Below are 16,606 nucleotides of genomic sequence, written 5' to 3' on the forward strand. Positions count from 1 at the left end.
TGCCGATTCAAATTAAGCCGTTCGGAAAGTATGACAACACATATTCAGAATGGTGGCTTCAAAAGGGGCCTAATGGTATAAGACTAGTTACAACGCGTTATGTGAGCCACCATGAGTAGTTTGATGTCTATCAAAGGAGAAATCTGTTGAGCATTGAATTTAACTACAGCCGGTGATATGAGCCGCCATGACTAGGTGGATCTATCAAGAAGCAGTTTTTTGCTAAGTACCGTACAAACAGGTTTCACAGTTTACAACCATAATATTGGATCAGTGGCAGTTCAGAAAATAAAATAAATCAAGACCTAAAACTAGTACAGGGGAGTTTATAAGCTCTAAAGAGATCTCTTTTCATGGTAAAAGGATCCGTTGGCATTGAAGGCAAGGGCAAAACTACTACCGCACAAGTTTTATGCTATTTCCAGATCAACGGGTGCCTTGGGTTGAAGATGAACGACGAACTACGAAGAACATGAAAAGCTCAGAAACCCTAATGCAGATCTGGAGTATAGGAGAGCGAGTACTTACAGAAGCAGATCAGCTACGGAGGAGCGCTGCCGTTCTCTGGTTTGTTCACGGTGATGCAGCGACCAAGGATGAGGACGACGCTGTGCTTCGCGGCAGCGGCAGAGGTCGAGCACAGGAGATATGCGAGAGGAGGAAGATGAAGGAAAGAGGGGAGAATGAGAAGAGGCCGTCTGTGACTATTTATAAGGAGAAGGCTAATAAGTGGGCGCGAAAAAGGAGGAGGCCAAAACTTGGTTATCCAGCTGCTCAGGCGCCTCGATTCTCGGGACGGCTATTAAAGATAAAGATCCTTTGGGATATATTGGATATTATGTAAATTAATGACAGGTGACGTCATGGCGGGTTATCATGAGTCCAGGAGATGACGTCATGGCAGGTTATGAATTCTTGCGCGGATAAAGAAGGGAAGATTTTTCTAAGTGTTGAAGATTGACATGAACTAGTTCAAATCAACCTAGGGCCTAATTTTGGGGATATAACTATTAGGTATGACCCGCCCCGGAGGGGCCGGGGTATACCTATGGAAATTCCGCATATCAAGCCCACGAGGATATTGAACATGGCGGTTCAAGATATGGGCCCAAGGCCCAAGGGCAACTTAAGGCCCGTAGAAATAAACCGCCTTATATGTAAGACTTGTATTGTAAGGCATGTATAGATAGTGACCGAGCCAGACACGTTGTCTATGAGCCGGCTGGGACTCTGAGAGCCACTGGGCGTCAACCTGTGTATATAAAGGGATGACCCAGCGAAGGTTCAGGGCAAGAAATAACAGATCAAGAGCTAGGTCAAGTGGATTCGCTCCCCGGTAATCGAGACATAAGCAATACCACCTCAAAACTGGAGTAGGCCTTTACCTTCACCGCAAGGGGCCGAACCATTATAAACTCCATGTCCCTTGTCCCGTTTAACCCCTTTAAGCTACCTAGTTGTGATGGCTCCACGACTAATTCCTTTTGCTAGGACATCTGCCGTGACTATTCCACGACAGACATGCTAGCCCGGTCTCCCAGCCTTGCTTAGCAACTTGCGCAGCAGTTCCCGTGCAAGGCTTAGATTTCTTGAACTGTCTTAGAAGTTCTCTCGGTTTAGTTTTATTTTGTTATGCTGCAATGGTTCCTAGTTTTTGTAATCTGCTTCTTCGTTGCGCTTTATGATCACTGGTGGCGAACTTCGATGCCCAGTGGATGTAATATACCATAAATCCTTTATTGTATAGTGTAGGTTTATTCTTAGTTACTATGCCGTAATTTCTTTATTGTATAGAGTAGGTTTGTTCCTAATTCCTACTAGTTACTGCCATCATTCATTATTTGAAAACAAATCTGATGTAGTCGACCGGGCTGAAACATTCACCTCTAACGGGCCTGGTTTTTAGTGGGCCACAATTGGGTCGGCCTGCATCTTTCTTGGGCCCGAATGATTGGGGCCTTCACACTTTGCGCCAGGCCCACAACTTACTCTGGCCTATATTTTAGTTGGGACTTTTGTGGACCGAGTGCTTAGTTTGGCCCAGCTAGCATTGGGCCATTAACAGGCTGAATATTCTACTGGCCTGTTACGGCCCAGATGAAACCATGGGCCTGTAGCGGGCCTAAATGCATGTTGGGCCTCAATTTTCACTAGTCGTCGATGGGCCTTCAGCAGGATAAAATGTAGACCGGGCCTTTTTGGGCCTAGTTATATGACGAGCCATTACCAAGCTGAAACATATCTCGGGCCTTAGTTAGCCCACTGATATCATGGGCCTTTAAGAGGCCGAAAGCTTAGTACAGGCATCAACGGTCTGAATTATACGACATGCCTTTAACATGCCGAAAGTCACGTTGGTCTGAACTGTTGCCACCTTTATCATGGGCCATTAGTGGGCTTGATGTCCCGTCGGACCATATATGGCCCATGGGCAACACGGGCCATTCCCAGGCCGAAAGTCACACTGGGCTGAAATGGGCCCATGTCTACATCGGGCCGCTAACAGGCCGAAAGTCACTGGGCTGTAATTGGGCCCAAATATTTGGCGAACAATTAACGGACCAGATCTGGCTTCGGGCCGTAAATGGGCCTTTATTAAACAGGCCGTTATTGGGCTGGCCCACTAGTACCTAAGTAAGTACTACGGGCATTTGATTGGGCCGGCCTTTTTAACCTATATGGGCCTCTGTTGGGCCCCGCCACATGTCGATGTATCATAGGAATATCTCCTCCAATGGATGGGCGACATCTGGCCCACTGGCGAGCTGACACGTGTTTCCTCCGGCCAATCAGAATTTTACACATGGAAATTTCCCATTGGTCCGGGCTATTAACGGGTTATCGGATCCAAAATCGGATCCGATAGCTTAACGGCGTTCCATTATGGTGGATGCCACGTGTCTGTCACTCTTGACAAAAGCACTTCTGTAATGTGTGATTTATCAGCATGGAAGTGGACACTTCCGTGATGATAATTTTGGTAATGTCATGGAACGCTTCTATGACATCACAGGTATGGCTATCTTGATTCTGTCGTAAAACATCATGGATGTACATGCATGGCAAAAAATGCGACCTACTGTGAAAAACACGTATCATCACGAAAGTGTATTTTTTTGTAGTGAACTTGATTGATTTTTCTTGCAATGGGAGAGGTGCTTTGTGATGGGTTCAATTTGTGGTGTCCTCGCCAAGTGACAGAAGGGGTAGGAAGGCACGTATTTGTATTGTTGCCATTAAGGATAAAAAGATGGGGTTTATTTCACATAGATTGGATCTATCCCTCTACATCATGTCATCTTGCTTAAGGAGTTACTCCATTCTTGTTAACTTAATACACTAGATGCATGCTGGATAGAGGTCGATGTGTGGAGTATTAGTAGTAGATGTGATGTCGCTTGAAGCTACGTTGGTATTTCCACAAACAAGAAGGGATGATGCAGCACAGCGGCAGTAGGTATTTCCCTCATATATGAAACCAAGGTTATCGAACCAGTAGGAGAACCAAGCAACACAATGTAAACAACCACTGCACACAAATAACAACACCTTGCAATCCGACATATTAAAGGGGTTGTCAATCCCTTTCGGGGTACGACGCCTCAATATAGCCAAAAGACGTGAGGTAAATTTCTAGTAGATTGATACATCAAACGCCAAATAAATTAATAAGAATAAATTGCAGCAACGTATTTTTGTATTTTTGGTTTAATAGATCTGAAAATAAATGCAAGGAAAGAGTAGATCGCAAGGCAAATATATGAGACAGAAGACCCGGGGGCCGTAGGTTTCACTAGTGGCTTCTCTGGAGGAAGATAGCGAACGGTGGGTAAACAAATTACTGTTGGGCAGCAAATAATTATGACGATATCCAGGCAATGATCATTACATAGGCATCACGTCCAAGATTAGTAGACCAACTCCTGCCTGCATAAACTACTATTACTCCACACATCAACCGGTATCCATCTTGCATCTAGTGTATTAAGTTCATGGAAAAACGGAGTAATGCAATAAGAATAATTTCATGATGTAGACAAGATCCATTTGTATATTGCGTAGATATAGATCCCATCTTTTTATTCTTAGTAGGAACGATACATACGTGTCGGTTCCCTTTCTGTCACTGGGATCAAGCACCGTTAGATAAAACCCACTACCTGGCACCTTTTTCCATTGCAAGATAAATAGATTAAGTTGGCCAAACAAAACCCAAATATCGGAGAAGAAATGAGAGGTTATTAGAGATCATGCAAATAAGAGATCAAAGAAACTCAAATAAATTTCATGGATATAAAAACATATAATTGATCATAAAGTCGAAGTTCATCAGATCCCAACAAACACACTGCAAAAAGAGTTACATCATATGTATCTCCAAGCGACCATTGTATTGAGAGTTCAGCGAGAGAGAGAAAGTCATCTAGCTACTAACTACAGACCCGAAGGTCCACAAAGAACTACTCACACATCATCGGAGAGGCACCAATGGAAGTGATGAACCCCTCCATTGTGGTGTCTAGATTGGATCTGGTGGTTCTGAACTCTATGGCGGCTGGATGAATATTTCGTTGACTCCCCTAGGGTTTCTGGAATATTGAGGTATTTATAGAGCAAAGAGGCAGTCCGGGGGCACCCGAGGTGGGAAACACCCACCAGGGCGCGCCTAGACCTCCTGGCGCGGCCTGGTGGGTCGTCCCCTCCTCAGCACTCCCCCAGGTGCAACCAGGGCCCAACATCTTCCTTTTGGTCCATAAAAAATCATCATAAAGTTTCATGGCATTTGGACTCCGTCTGATATTGATTTCCTGCGAGGTAAAAAACATGCAGAGAACAGCAACTGGCACTTGGCACTATGTCAATAGGTTAGTACCAAACAATGATATAAAATGATTATAAAACATCCAAGATTGATAATAAAATAACATTGATTAATCAATTATTCTAGATATGTTGGAGACGTATCAGCATCCCCAAGCTTAACTCCTGCTCGTCCTCGAGTAGGCAAGTGATAAAAACAGATTTTTTTTATGTGGAGTGATGTTTATCATGTCATATCATATTCTTTTCTTTTATGTGATTCAAAGCAATAGTCTAGTTTTGACATAATAATTTAGATACTCAAGCATATCAACAAGAAACCATGCTTTTCAAAATATCCATGCCAAAACAAGTCATCCCTAGCCCATCATGCTCAAACATTGATCCATTCATGAAACACACTCGAATATTAGCTACATACAATACTTAAGTACGATCATATTGCCTCCTAGTTGGTGCTTTTATAAGAGAGGATGGAGACTCAATTTCAAAAATAAAAATTGCATAAAGTAAAAGAAAGGCCCTTCGTAGAGGGAAGTAGGGATTTGTAGAGATGCCAGAGCTCAAAGCGAAAAAATAGAGATAAAAAACTTTTGGGGGTGTATCCATCCCACCAACGAAAACGACTCAGAGTTCCCAACACTTCCCATGCTAGATATATCATAGGCGGTTCCCAAACAGAAAATAAAGTTTATTCCTTTTTCCACCATACTTTCACTTTCCATGGCTAGCTGTATCCATGGTTGCCCTCCATACCAAGACTTTCCAAGGAATTTATTATTTGACAACATAAAGTAAATTCATTTTTGCATTTCAGGACTGGGCATCCCTAAAACCTTTGCCTTACTCTCGTGCAATGACAAGTTAATAAACACTCATCGCAAGAATAACACATCCAGCATGGAAAATATTAGCCACCCGTTACCGTTCCGCGAGCGAAACAAACACACAAAAGATAAGTTTATTTTGAAAATTAGAGATGGCACATGCGGATTTTCTTAGAACGGCAAAAGAATACCGCATATAGGTAGATATAGTGCACTCATGTGGCAAAACTGGATTAAAGGATTTTGGATGCACAAGTAGAGGTCATACTTGGTGCAGAATGAAGGCTAGCAAAAAGTTTGAGAAGCGATCAACCAAGAAACGAATAATCTCATAAGCAAGCTTTAAGAATAACTAACACCGAATAATGCACCACAAGTAGGATATAATTTTCATTGCATGATTATTGACTTTCGTGCATGCATAGGGAATCACAAACCTTAACACCAATATTCTTACTAGAGCACAATTACTCATCAACATAAATCACATATCACATCATCATATATCAAAACTATTACTAAGAATCAAGTTTATTTTCTACAATGATCTTCATGACATGTATTTTTACTTTCTTTATCCTTCTTGGATATCTATCACTTTGGGACTAATTTTCATGTGTTGCTTTTCATAAGCTCAAAAAATATAAGTGAAGATCATGAGCATAACATATTTTCTTTCTCTCAAAATAATTTAGTTGAAGCAAGAGAGAATTTCTTCAAAATTTTACTAACTCCCAAATAAATATAAGTGAAGCAAGAGAGCATCTCTTCAAAAATACTAAGCACACCGTGCTTAAAAAGATGTAAGCGAAGCACTAGAGCAAGTCCATTGCTCATAAATATTTAAATAAAGCATAGAGAGCAATTCTAAAAAGTCAAGACATAATTTTGGCTCTATCAAATAGGTGTGTCCAGAAAGGATTGATGACTTAAAACTCAAAATAAAACAAGCAAAGAAACATGTCATACAAGACGCTCCAAGCAAAACACATATCATGTGACGAATAAAAATATAGCCTCGAGTAAAATAACGATGGTCGTTAGAAGAAAGAGGGGACGCCACTCGGGGGCATCGCCAAGCTTAATTAGTTGCTTATTCTTGGTTAATAGCTTGGGATGCCGGGGCATCCCCAAGATTAGGATCTTCTATCCTTCTTTCATCCATCGTAAGATAACCCAAAACTTGAAAACTTCAATCACACAAAAGTCAACAAAACCCTTGTGAGATCCGTTAGTAAAAGAAAGCAAACCACTACTATAAGTGATGTGTAAAACCAAGTCTTATTTGTTTTGTATTATATCTACTATATTCCAACTTTTCTATGGCAAAAACTCATCAAAGAAAACCATAGAGCCATCAAAATAAGCACACAACACAAAGAAAACAGAATCTGTCAAAACAGAATAGTCTGTAGTAATCTGGACTTTCTAATACTTCTGGAACACCAAATATTCTACAAAATTAGGACGACCAGAGTAATTTGTATATTAATCTTCTGAAAAATAATCAGGGCGAAATATCTTTTATGTGATTTATGAAAATTATTTTCATGAGCGCAAAGTTTCTGTCTTTTTCAGCAAGATCAAACAACTATCACCCCAGAAGATCCTAAAGGCTTTACTGGAACAAACACTAATTAAAAAACAAAAAACACAATCATACCAGTAGCATAATTGTGTTAACACACAAGAACATAAAGTAAAAAGCAAAAATAAATTTTATACATTGGGTTGCCTCCCAACAAGCGCTATCGTTTTACGCCCCTAGCTAGGCATAAGATTTCGATGATGCTCACACGAAAGATAAGAATTGAAACACAAAGAGAGAATCATGAAACATATGACAAACACATTTAAGTCTAACATATTTTCTATGCATAGGAATTTTATAAGCAAACAAATTATCAAGACAAGAAACATCTAACATATGGAAATAAGAGGAATAAAACATTGATGATCTCAACATAACGAGAGGTAATTTAGTAACATGAAAAAAAATTAGAACCATATTTTCATTTCTAATAATAATTATATGTAGGATCATATTGAAATTCAACAATATATCTATCACATAACATTTTCTCTTCATGATCCACATGCATGCAAAGTTGACACTCTTCCAAAATAGTGGGATTATCATCAAGTAAAGTCATAACCTCTCCAAGCCCACTTTTATCAAAAATTTCATAAGATCGAACACTGTCCAAATATGTGGGGTTATTTTTAGCTAAAGTTGACACTCTTACAAACCCACTTTTAATATTATCACAAGCATACTCATCCCGAGGTTTAAATAAATTTTCAAGATCATAAGAATCTTTGTCACCCCAATCATGATCATTGTAGTAAGTAGTGGATATAGCAATGTTAGCATCGCCAAGCTTGGGGTTTTGCATATTATTAGCACAATTGACATTAATAGAATTTATAATAACATCATTGAAATCATGCTTTTCATTCAAGGAGCTATCATGAATCACTTTATAAATTTCTTTGTTTAACACTTCATCATAATTTTCAGATTCATAAATCTCAAGCAACACTTCATAAAGATAATCTAGTGAACTCAATTCACTAGAAATTGGTTCATCATAATTGGATATTTTGAAAAGATTAGCAAGTGGATGAGGATCCATAACAATAGATTTTTAGCAAGCAAACATGCAAGCAAATAGAAGGCAGATGGCAACACAAGCAAACAGGCGATCTGACGAGAAAAAGGTGAACAAAAAAGAGGGCGAATAAAATGGCAATTTTTTGTGAAGTGGGGGAGAGGAAAACGAGATGCCAATGGAAAATAATGTAAATTGTTAGGAGATGAGATTGGTGATTAGGAACCTGGTTATGTTGAAGATCCTCCCCGGTAACGGCGCCAGAAATTCCTTTTGATGTCGTTCGAAGCTACGTCGGTATTTCTCCAAAGAGGAAGGGATGATGTAGCACAACGGTGGTAGGTATTTACCTCTGATATGAAACCAAGGTTATCGAACTAGTAGGAGAACCAAGCAACACAACATAAACAACCCCAGCACACAAATAACAACACCTCACAACCTGTGACGCCCCCGATTCAATCGTACATTAATCCTGCACGCAAACGTGTACGATCAAGATCAGGGACTCACGGGAAGATATCACAACACAACTCTAAAAGTAAAACAAGTCATATAAGCATCATATTACAAGCCAGGGGCCTCGAGGGCTCGAATACCAGTGCTCGACATAAACAAGTCAGCGGAAGCAACAATATCTGAGTACAGACATAAGTTAAACAAGTTGCCATAAGATGGCTAGCACAAACTGGGATACAGATCGAAAGAGGCGCATGCCTCCTGCCTGGGATCCTCCTAACTACTCCTAGTCGTCGTCAGCGTCCTGCAGGTAGTAGTAGGCACCTCCGGTGTAGTAGGAGTCGTCGTCGACGGTGGCGTCTGAATTCTGGGCTCCAGCATCTGGTTGCGACAACCAGGTAGAAGGGAAAGGGGAAAAAGAGGGAGAAAAGCAAGCGTGAGTACTCATCCAAAGTACTCGCAAGCAAGGATCTACACTACATATGCATGGGTATATGTGTAAAGAGGCAATATCGGTGGACTGAACTGCAGAATGCCAGAATAAAAGGGGGATAGCTAGTCCTATCGAAGACTACGCTTCTGGCAGCCTCCATCTTGCAGCATGTAAAAGAGAGTAGATTGAAGTCCTCCAAGTAGCATCGCATAGCATAATCCTACCCGGCGATCCTCCCCTCGTCGCCCTGTGGAAAAGCGATCACCAGGTTGTATGTGGAACTTGTCTGGGTGTGCTTTATTAAGTATCCAGTTCTAGTTGTCATAAGGTCAAGGTACAACTCTGGGTCGTCCTTTTACCAAGGGACACGACTATTCGAATAGATAAACTTCCCTGGAGGGGTGCACCACATAACCTAACACGCTCAATCCCATTTGGCCGGACACACTTTCCTGGGTCATGCCCGACCTCGGAAGATCAACACGTCGCAGCCCCACCTAGGCACAACAGAGAGGTCAGCACGCCGGTCTAAATCCTATGCACGCAGGGGTCTGGGCCCATCACCCATTGCACACCTGCACATTGCGTACAAGGCCGGTGAGCAGACCTAGCAACCTCCATTACAAAGGAAGTTGCATTAACGCAGTCCAACCCGGCGCACGCCACTCAGTCGCTGACGTCACGAAGGCTTCGGCTGATACCACGACGTCGAGTGCCCATATCTTTCCCGCGTAGTTGGTTAGTGCGTATAGGCCAGTGGCCAGACTCGGATCAAATACCAAGATCTCGTTAAGCATGTTATTATGAAGTAACCGCAGACGCCGACCAGGGCCAGGCCCACCTCTCGCCTAGGTGGTCTCAACCTGCCCTGTCGCTCCGCCACAAAGTAACAGTCGGGGGCCGTCGGGAACCCAGGCCCACCTATACCGGGATGGAGCCACCTGTCCTTCCAGCCCCCGCATCGGAATCACTTGCGGGTAATCAACGAGCTGACCCGACTTTAGTCACCATCTGTATAGTATGTATATACGTATAGTATATACCCGTGATCACCTCCCAAGTGATCACGGCCCGATAGTATAGCAAGGCCGACTGACAAGAATGTAGGGCCAATGATGATAAACTAGCATCCTGTACTAAGCATTTAGGATTGCGGGTAAGGTATCAACGAGTGTAGCAACAATGACAGGCTATGCAGCAGAATAGGAGTAACCGAACAGTAACATGCTACACTACTCTAATGCAAGCAGTATAGAGAAGAATAGGTGATATCTGGTGATCAAGGTGGGGCTTGCCTGGTTGCTCTGGCAAGAAGGACGAGTCAACAACACCGTAGTCGAACTGGGGGTCGCCGGCAGTCTCGGGGGGTCTATCGGAAAGAAGTAATGGAGAGGGAACACAATAAATAATTAGAGCAATCAAAGCATCACAAAGCGTAACAATACAATACGCATTGTTCGGTGTGCCCGAACGCGGTAGTACGTGATACCGACGAAAGGGGGAAACATCCGGGAAAGTATCCCGGTGTTTTGCGTTTTCAGACAGGTGACCGGAGGGGGGAAAGTTGCGTGTTCGCTATGCTAGGGATGTGTGGAGGACGAATGGGCTACGTATCCAGATTCGTCTCATCGTTCTAAGCAACTTTCATGTAGAAAACATTTTCATCTAAGCTACAGTTTATGTTCTATGTTTTTCTAAAGTTTAATGTTTTTTGAACTAATTATTAATTCGAATTGAAAACAGAATATACTTTTGTTACCTAGTGCTATTCTAGCCACAGTGTATGACAGTGGGCCAGTGGGCATGGATTGACCCAGACAAAGATTAACTAGTCAATATATGAACAGTGTATGCGGGTGCAAGTGTCATTGACTTTAGTTTAACAAAATTTTAATTAACTGAGGTGGTCCCACACGTCATTTTCTATGCACTAAGTAATCAACAATTTAATCCTAAGCTAAACTAATCTAACTAAGCAAGGGTCGGCCTCACATCCGGTAGATGTGCCACGGCTGTGGTAGGCATGGGCGCACAAGCCACAACAGCCATTGCCATCAGTAGCAGCAGCAAAAACGCATCAACAAGGCAGTGGCTAGCATGAACATCAGTAGTAGCAAGGAGCAGACCCGTTGTGCCAGCAAGCAGCAAGCAGCAGCTCTAGCGCAGCAGCAGTGGTGACAGGAAGCAGCAGAGCAACGCAGTAGCAAGAAAAACGGCAGGCAGGGCCGCGGGAGCGCGGACGTGCGGGCAGGCGTAGGGGAGCAGTGGCGTGGGTGCGCGCGGGGCGCAGCCAGGGCACGACCTCCGACAGGAGCAGGCAGGCGCATGCGCATAATCGGAAGCTCGAACGCGGCCATGGACAAGGACGACCGAGCTCGGGGACGACGAAAAACGGCGACAAATCAAAGGGGAAAGGTGGGGAATCGGCAGAGGAGCTCACGTTGAGGTCGTAGGCGAGCTCGGGGAGGTCATGGATGGCCGGGAGCAGCGGCATCTGGTGACGGACGATGGTGTATGCGAGGAAGACAACGGTGATAGCGGGCGAACGGGGCCTCCTAGCTCGACCCCTTGGTCGAGGTTGAAGAAGACGACGACGATGGAGCCCCTGGATGTATTCTCAGGCGCCGGGGAGGTCGGGGCGCGCTCGGGGTGGACGGGACGGTGCTTGAGTGGAGGTTCCGACGAAGATGACCGGCGACAGAGGTTGAAGGAGGGTTCGATCCCGTTGATGGAGAGGGCCTCGGCTTGAGCCGAAGGTCGGAGCCGACGTGGACGACGACGGTGGTCCTCCGGGACGTCTCCGTGAGGTGCGGGGTGGATGGAGGCCACGGGATCGACAGTGCCGCGGCGCCAGAGGTGTTTGGGAGAGAGTGACAGGGAGTGAGGGAGGGAGTGGTTGGTGCTAGGGTTAGGAGGGGATCGAGGGAGGGAGGCTGGCGATGTTAAGTAGGGCGAGGGGGGCGCGGATGTGCGCCACGATGCCATGGCATCCGTGGATGTGCTCCACGATGCCCCTGCTACCGGTTCAAGAAGGGAGAGATGGGCTGACCTGGGTAAGTTGCTAGATGGGCCAAAAGTGCCCAGTAGCTTAGGTCTTTTGTTTTGTTCTATTGTTTTTTGTTTTATTTTAGTTCCTGTTATTTTAGTTAGTTTTTTTGAATACCAAGTTAGCACCCAAATTAGTATCATCAAATATATCGCTGCCACAATTATTCTTGTAGTTATAAAAAGTAGTTTTCATTAATTTAACCATTTAAGAGATGTTTAAATAATTATTTCAGCTAATGTTTCTATTATTTAGTGCACCTAAACATTTTATAAAAATTTGGATTCACCACCACAGCCATCTATGATTTACTTGCTACACTTTGAACATTTTAATTTTAATATTTGAAAACTTCTATTATTAGCTTGATTTTGAATTTGAATTTGAATCGGTTTCGAACTAACACGGGATTAGCAACAGTAATTGAGGTGACGTGGCATCATTAGCAGAGGGTTACTATAGCTTAGTTATCCGGGCGTCACAATTCTCCTCCACTACAAGAAATCTCGTCCCGAGATTTAGGAGCGGTTATAAGGGGGAAAGGGGCCTGGTTATGAAATTCTAACGATTCTTCTCGGTCATAGTTGCTCTTCTCGAAGAGGTCGATCCATTACATTGATGCCTTCAGTCCTCTACTTTAGGTCATCGTGATGAAGTTGTCGTCCTTTCTTTGGGAACTCCATCGTACTTACGAAAGAATAAAGGGGGAGCATTGCGGGAGAACAGACTTCTGCAAGGTCGACTATCTGGTCAATAATATCGAGGAAGGTGGCGGAGGTAACTCTCGAATTGAAACTTATGAAAATATTGAGAGCAAAGTAAGGAGGTATCATGTGAAGTTTCGAGCGGGCAGGCAATCGTTCGATGCCTGAAACAAAGTGTGAAAGGGGTCTAGAACAAAGGGAATAAGCATTGTGTCTGATACCAGTATAGATCAATAGGCAGGCGGCCCGTGAATTACATACGAAGTCAAGCGCAAGGAATAACTTTGACAACAGGGTGTACAAGAGAGTCAGGTTTCAATCATGTGGAACTGTGGGTTATGGGTCCACCATGTGGGTTAAAAATAGGAGCGATGACATCTTGCACAGTCATGATAGCAAGGCATGTGAGAGAGTGGTATGTCAGTTATGTCAGCAACAATGTCGGTACCAAGGGCAAGGGACAAAGAGAACCATTTTCCTGCTCGTTGAAACGAGGCGGACCAATAGGCAAAGTTCTCGTCCATCGGTGGCTACCGGAATGTCATCAACAGTACAAATGGGGTCTCACTGACAGAGTTGTAAATCGAGGTGTTTACATAAGCAGTGAATTATTACTACTTAGATTATATAGATCACAAGAAAGGTCAAACAGACCAATGGAAACGAAAATGTGATCATCAGATTAAACAGAACAATGGAAAGGAAAAATGTGTTTAAACACATATTTCAGGGGTATATCATTCCCAAGGACAAGCAGAGCATGATATCCATGATAGGATATAACGTAGAAAATCCTCTATGTGAGGGGAGACAAATTTCATGACGTTACCCATACAATGGTGTTTGTATAATTGAGCAGGAAACATTTAGCATTGGGCTTCAAATATTCCTGTTGAAAATCATAGTACAACCGACATGCTTCGAGATAGCATTGACATGGTCATCAGGTGAAGATCAGACTTTGGAAACACAAAGGATCCATCAGGAACAACTTATAGAATAAGTCTTACAATTTCCTTATGGAAGAATGGTTAACCTTGCTAAAAAGGAATCTATAACAATAGGGCCTTTGGCCAGGGGTGCTAAGCAAAGACACCACCTTACCGGGTTATGTAGAGACCAATGTTATAACTCTTGGGGATATGTCCCAACCATCATATCTGACCGAGATTCAGATCTGGTTGGTGTCAGGATACCTCAGACTCAGGATGTCTGAGAAGAAAATGTGCAACACAAATTGACGAGATGACATTGTAAGATTCTCGGAAAATGATCTATGGAAGCGAATTCCGAAACAAGAGTTCAACATTAAACCAAGGAGAAGACGAGGAGCTGGCTGATGGACTCAGCGACTATTCATCGATATTAACAAAAGATAGATTTCCACAATGATGTGAACAAGGTGGCAACACTTGTCAGATCAAACAATATAATGATGTATGCTCGATGAAAACATACACAGTTAAATATTGGTTGAAAGGGGCACCCAAAATATGGGTTGGGTTGCACGACCAACGTCGGAATGGAAATTTAGCAACTAGCACACTACATTGGAATTATTATCCACTAACTCTGAAGTAACAAGGTTGCTAGAGATATTAAATTCTCATAACAGAGTTCACTCAACATGGGGACCAAGAGAAGAATTATGATGGTGAGAAGCATCACTGTATCAAGAATTCCTTAAGAGGTGGTGAAACTCTCACAACATTCTTCACATAAAAGATGGTAATACTGTAAAGAAGAACAATTGCTGGATAGCAAGGAACTCAAGGTATAACACAAAGCAAGAACACGTTTGTGTTGGAGGAAAGGTAGTAGAGTGGTCGATGATAACACTAATCATCGAGGGCAAGGATTGTCTTTCTCATCATGAATTCCATTGATATCCTGGAAGAGCTCAGAATGCTGATGATGTGCACGACACATTTGTCGAGAGAATTCATGAAGATGCAATCAATTGGCGATGACATCAAGTCAAAGGAATGATGAAGCAAAAGGTTATTGAAACCATGGGTACGACACAAACTCCAAAGAAAGCTTGCTGTCTAAAGCGAAATGATATGATGAGGAAGATCGACGTAATCTTAGCTCATCGTTGAAATTTGTGCTCCGGGAAGAAGGACCAGGTAGCACAGCTAAAATCGGCACGACAAGGATATAGCCAAACAGGCTAGGAATGATGTGATTGAGTTCAAACTCATAAGTAATGAAGGTTACCAAGAGTTGCTTAATCGCGATGCGGACTCGAGTCAGTTATCGGTGTCTTTGAGTGTTTAATAACTCAGAGCCCGTGAAAAATTGGAATCAATGAGAATGTAGCGCTTGATGAAGAACTCATAAGAAGTTATGCAGTTCCGTGATAATCTTGAGTTACCGGGGGGGTTATACTCGACGACAAATCAAAGTAGAGGTTGGACTGGGGTATTACTCTGCAGAAGACAAGTGCTTAAACTTGCACGAGAAATGGTATTTAAAGGAGAACATGGTCGGAAACCACGATCATAAATGATATACAAGATGAACTTATAACAAGGGGGTAATTATTTTTACGAGCAACTTCCATGATAAGTTATACATCGTGTCCATGGGCATGAACGCAAGGTTCAAGGTCGACTCTGACTTCTTCAATGTATAATCTTCCATTCACTTCTCGCTTTGATAAAGGCATTAGTGTTGAAAGTTTTACCTGGTGAAATACCAGATGAGTATGACTCGTGAAAACTTCCGAGTTCACACATATTAAGGAAGGCATAAGTTCAACCCATCAGGGTACCGTGGAAACATATACCACAAGCTTCAAGAGTAAATATCACCAGCTCGAAAGCAGAGCATGGTTGGCCAAATCAGAGAATAGGATTTACTAATGGCATTTTGTATCCGGGAAGAATTCACAAGGCGATTAAATATGAGGGACATAATCAAATAATCATCCGACAAAGGATCTGATGGTCCATAGCGGAGCTGATGTGAGCAACGACACACAACTAGTTGAAGAAAGAATGCAAAGGCATCAGATTATAGAACATCTGAATGATTCGATGCTTAAATAGAAAGAAATTGTGGTTTCCAAAATGAAGGATCAGAAGCAGACGCTCTGATCAAGGACGGATAAGTTGAAAACACTTAGTTGGACAATCAATAAAGATTTGAATTGCCGAGAACCAACTCATGTTCGGAATGACGTCTGAGTCTGAAGGATGAATTCTAGGATCTGATTGAGGATCGTGAGCATTCGCAACTTATAGAATCAATGGACTCAAAATGATAGTGACAAAGGATGCCAATAAGATTACTTATGGGATTAACCATAATGCAGCAAGCGAGAATTTCAAGGGCAATAAGCTGCTGAGGATTTTTGGAAGATCGAATAGTATTTTGAAGACCTTTCTGAAATACATGAATCAAATGGGGATGAACGAATACTCGATAAGTGTGGGAAAATTATCCATAGGGGTATTCATGGGGCAAGAACTACAAGGCGGTAAGCCCAAAGGATTCTCGGAATATCGAACAGCAGTTCGAGGCATCTTGTATTAACAAGATCAATGGGGTTGAACGTAAGACTGGCAAGTGTATGCAGTTATCCCTAAGGATATAACAGTGGTAGGGAATGCAAAAAGCGATGACACAAAGTCATGAGAGAACACTATAAAGTATCTTCGGAATCTTTTGGTGCAGCAGGCGATCATCTATACTAAGGG

This window comes from Triticum dicoccoides, chromosome 3B, assembly GCF_002162155.2.
Source record: "Triticum dicoccoides isolate Atlit2015 ecotype Zavitan chromosome 3B, WEW_v2.0, whole genome shotgun sequence".
Taxonomy (NCBI): Eukaryota; Viridiplantae; Streptophyta; class Magnoliopsida; order Poales; family Poaceae; genus Triticum; species Triticum dicoccoides.